General features: G+C 37.2%; 1 pseudogene; it reads left to right on the top strand.

Annotated features, from left to right (window-relative positions):
* The first annotated feature begins 109 nt into the window (after positions 1 to 109).
* On the top strand, positions 110 to 500 carry LOC105515304 (annotated as a pseudogene).
* Positions 501 to 5293: the final 4793 nt, after the last annotated feature.

The raw sequence follows: 5293 nt of genomic DNA, 5'->3' as shown, positions 1-5293 counted from the left end.
GCGAGTGATGCTGAGCATTTTTTCATGTGTCTGTTGGCTGTATGAATGTCTTCTTTTGAGAAATGTCTGTTCATATCCTTTCCCCACTTTTTGATGGGATTGCCCCAGGAACAAGTTGGTCAGGAAGCCGCGCAGCAGCCATGGCTTTTAAGGATACTGGAAAAACACCCGTGGAGGCGGAGGTGGCAATTCACCGAATTCGAATCACCCTAACAAGCCGCAACGTTAAATCCCTGGAAAAGGTGTGTGCTGGCTTGATCAGAGGTGCAAAGGAAAAGAACCTGAAAGTGAGAGGACCAGTTTGAATGCCTACCAAGACTCTGAGAATCACTACAAGAAAAACTCCTTGTGTTGAAGGTTCTAAGACGTGGGATCATTTCCAGATGAGAATCCACAAGCGACTCATTGACTTGCACAGTCCTTCTGAGATTGTTAAGTGGATTACTTCCTTCAGTATTGAGCCAGGAGTTGAGGTGGAAGTCACTATTGCAGATGCTTAAGTCAATTATAATAAGTTGATTACCAGTTGTTAAAAAAATAAAAAATAAAAATAAAAAAGATAATGAGAAGTATAAAGAAATTGCACGCTTCATACACAGCTGGTAGTAGTGTAAAATTGTGCAATCACTTTGGAAAACAGTCTGGCAGTTCCTCAAAAGATTAAAAGAGAGTTATCATGTGACCCAACAATTCCAGTACAGTCTTTATTCTACACCTAAGAAAAATTAAACAAGTCCCCAGAAATCTTGTACATGAAAGTTTGTATTGACATTATTTATAGAAGCCAAAAAGTGGAAAAAAGACAAATGTTCAATAACTGATGAATGAATGAACAAAGTGTCATATTATCTATATAATGTCATATATCTACATAATATTATTTATCAGTAAGAATTATTTAGTAAAAATATTATTTGGCAATAATACATTCTGCAACATGAATAAACCCTGAAAATATTATAAGTGAAAGAAACCAGATGCAAAAGACCACATATCCTATGATTCCATTTTTATAAAACCAGAATAGGTGAATCCATAGAGAAATAAGAATAGTGGTTTCCAGAGCCTGCATGAAAAGGTGAATAGGGAGTGACTGCTAGTAGATATAGAACTTCTTTGGGAGGGATGAATTTTTCTAGAATTTGATAGTGAGGATGAATGCACACTTTGTGGATATACTAAAAATCACTGAACTGTACACTTTAAAAATATCAATTTTGTGGTATGTAGATTATAACTCAATAAAGTTAGTATTTAACAAAAAACAATGGGTATATAACAGCTGGCCCCTTAGCACAAATCAGGGTAGTGGTAGTGGTAATGAACTCTGTACTTGCTGTCATTGTATTCTATATGCCACTCACTCATGGTAAGAAAATAGAAGTCAGGCCGGTCGTGGTGGCTCAGGCCTGTAATCCCAGCACTTTGGGAGGCTGAGGCTTGTGGATCATCTGAGGTCAGGAGTTCAAGACCAGCCTGGCCAACATGGCGAAACCCCGTCTCTACTAAAAATACAAAAATTAGCTGGGCATGGTGGCAGGTGCCCATAGTCCCAGCTACTCGGTAGACTGAGGCAGGAGAATCACTTGAACCTGGGAGGCAGAGGTTGCAGTGAGCCGAGATCACGCCATTGCACTTCAGCCTGGGCAAAAAGAGAGAAACTCCATCTCCAAAAATAAAAAAGAAAAAGAAAATAGAAGTCAGTCAATTTCACTTAAGAATGTCTTTGGTGAAACATTAAAAATTATCATTTTTATTAACTCTCCATCCTGAGTACATATCTTTTCAATATTCTGTTTGATAAAATGGGAAATATGCGTAAAGTGGAGTGTGATGATTGTCGCTAGGAAATGTTCTCTTGAGATTGAGTTGAAAGCTAAACTAGCTGCTTTTTTAAGGGAAATAAGTTTTACTTAAAAAAAAGATTGACAGGAAAAACTATGGTTGTTCAGATTTGGATATGTGGATATTTGGTGGACATTTCGTCAAGAATTAATGAAGTAAGCCTGTCACTTTAAGGAAAAGAACTGACAGTATTTGTTGTCAATGATAAAATTTGAGATTTCAAGTGAAAATTAGAATTTGTGGAAGCTTTTATCCTCCACTGCAAACTTAAAAGCTTCCCAATACTTAAGGACTTTCCTGATGAGATTGTTAGTGATAATAATAAATATAATTTTTGATTCTGTATAATGAAATATATCATTGAAAAATTCACACAAGTCAGTATTTTACAAATGGCTAGTGTGGGGCGTTATAAAATTTTGCATTTATTAAAGTTCCATTCAAAATACCAGAAAAATTTGTGTATTTAAATCTAACAACATTAAATATGGATTCAAATTGCACATTGTAACTAAGCTTTCAAAAACTACCCTTTGTCAATTTTGGTGAGTTATCAAAGAAGAACATTCATAATTATTTGGAGAGGCCATTAAATTTTTTTCCATTCCAACACATTTTTATGTGAGGCCAGATTTTATTCATATACTTCAACCAAAATTACATATTTGCCATAGATTATATGAAGATGGAGATTTGAGATTCTGTCTTCTAATAAGACAAGTAATAAGTGAAAATGTAAACATTATCACTTTTCTATTTTTGTTTTGAAAAATATATTTCTTTTACAAAATTGCTTATCCAAACATATTTTGGGTTCATTATTTATTCCAATTAATTAATAAAATAATTTTAAAAACATCTGCTTTAACTTCAAATACAGTAAATCTCAATAGATATAATCCATGTTTAAAAGGCTCTTTGTAGGCCTCAGTAATTCTTGAGCGTGTAAAGGGATCCTAAAGCTAAAAAATTTGAAAACCACTGGACTGAATAATATAAAGAAAGGACATAGAGTTGATAAAAAGAAGAAACTCTTGATATAATTGGATACTTCAAGCATCAATAGTTTATGCATAAGAGTTAGAAAACGAATACTTGTATTTAACAAACACTTCATAGTTTTTATAATATACCAGATGCTATTCCAAGAGCTTTACTAATATTAACTCATTTTTCTTCTGCACAATTTTATGAAGTGGCTATTATTATCTTTTCTGCACATATGAATATTGAGACGCTGAGAGTTTAAGTAAGCTACTCAATGTCACACAGCTAGTAAGTATCAGAGGCATATATTTGAAGCTAAATATTAGTTTGGCTTTACAATTTGTGCCATCTCATTTTAAAGCGGCAAAATGTAACTACAAGAATGCTGACCACACTGTCAGGTGCCATAGGATGCAGGCTTTCATGTGCCTCCTATGTATTCAGAACCATTCTGGGCATTTGTCACACTTTATCTCATTAATCTACAAAACACTTTACAAAACTGATATTATACATCTCACTTTGCAAATTAGAAAATTGAGACTTACAGACATTCAAATCGTTTGCTCAAAGTAACAGCTATTTAAGCACCAGATGACTTCAGTTGAGGGTTCAGTACTCTGTTTAATTTTTAAACCCTATCTTAGCACTTTCCTTTATAACTCTAAAAATAGCTATTTCCGGTATTTTATCAGACTACAGCTTTAAAATAAACCAAATGTCCAAACACCGGTATTCTAAACACTCCTATTACCAGGAAATCACTATTATTAAATATAAATAAATAATTATCTCTGGCCCGTGTAAAATCCTATAATGATCTATGTGTCTATCTATCCATCCATCCATCCATCTCTGCCATCTCTGCAAACCTTAGAGGATATATATTTAAAAAAAAAACTTAGAATCAGGACTTCTGTAGATTGTTTTTCCTTCCTTCTCCTTCTTCTCTCCTTCTCCTTCTTTTTCTTCTCTAGACTCTTCCTTTATATTGTTGTCTAGTGGTTTTGAAACCAACCCAATAGTCTTACACATAGTTTTGTTTTTTGTATAAATATAGAAATCATCCTTTCTGGTCTTAAAGCTTGAAACTTATATTTGTTTTATCTGAGTTGCTTCCATCCCTAGGCTTCTCAAAAAGTACCAAAGAACTGAAACTGACCAGATCATGGCATCCATACAATGAAACACCAGGCCCCTCATTCATCATGATTGCTTCCTTAGGCCGCCAGAGTTCCTGTTTCCCTTACATTGTTACATTTCTTCCTTGCTAAATAAACCCCTAATTTTAGTCCGTCAAGCAGATGGATTTGAGACTGAGCTTCCATTTCCTCAGCTACAGCACCTGATTAAAGTCTTCTTCCTTGGCAATACTAATGGTCTGCAATACTCCTCATCTCAGTCATTCGCCTTCTGTGTAGTGAGCAGCAGGACCTATACCAAAGCCCTGGTGTTTCAGTAAGTTTTCAAATTTTTTGACTTTAGAAACCCTTTACACTCTTAAGAATTTCCGAGGATCACAAAGAGATTTTTAAACATAGATTATGTCTACTGAAATTTACTGTATTTGAAATAAAAACAGATATTTTTAAAATTTCTATTAATTGGAAAAAGTAAATGTTATGAGATGGGGGTAGGGAAGTACTGGGTAGAGAATGGTAGGGTCCCTGGAGAGGGCTCCACCCTCAGGCCTGTGCCCAGGGACGTAAGTGAGGACAGGCACTCCTGTTTTTGCACCCAAATGTTGCGTTTTCCAAGACAACTATGGCCTGCCACGCCCCTCCCCCCCAACCCCAACCCTCAATCCTGTGCCTTTCCCAACAGTGTCCAGCACACAAAGTGGCAGGGCATTGAGAGGAACACACATGGAGAAGAACACAACGACAGACGCTGGCAGGCCATCGATGGTGGAACAACACAGATACAGGGAAATTTAGCCAAAGGCAGTTGGAGGAGAACCCAGCTGAGGGGCGTGACTCCAAGAAGACCATCTTTCCACTCCATCCCTCTTGTGGCTCCCCATCCATAGGCTGAGAGCTACTTTCACCACTCAGTAAAACCCTGTACTCATTCATTCTCCAAGCCCACGTGTGATGTGTTTTTTCTGCATACTAGGGCAAGAGCCCCAGATACAGAAAGCTCTTTGTCCTTGTGATAAGGCAGAGGGTCGAATTGGGTGGTTAACGCAAGCCACCTGCAGACAGCTAAGCTAAAAGAGCACACTTTAACACACACCCACTGGGGATTTCTGGAGCTGTAAACACTCAACCCTAGACAGTGCTGTGGTGTCAGGGCCCAAAAAACACTCCCCACGATCTCCCTGTCTGCATGCTCCCCCTAGGGGTTTGAACAGCGGGGCACCCAAGAAGCAAGCCACACTCCCTGTCACACGCCCTGCGAAGGGGATAAGGGAAAACTCCGGTTTCATAATGAACCCCAAAACATATTTGGATAAGTAATC

This window comes from Colobus angolensis, unplaced genomic scaffold (genome assembly GCF_000951035.1).
Source record: "Colobus angolensis palliatus isolate OR3802 unplaced genomic scaffold, Cang.pa_1.0 Scaffold259, whole genome shotgun sequence".
Lineage (NCBI taxonomy): Eukaryota > Metazoa > Chordata > Mammalia > Primates > Cercopithecidae > Colobus > Colobus angolensis.
The sequence above is the reverse complement of the archived record's forward strand: the minus strand, read 5'-3'. Positions and strand labels throughout refer to the sequence as shown.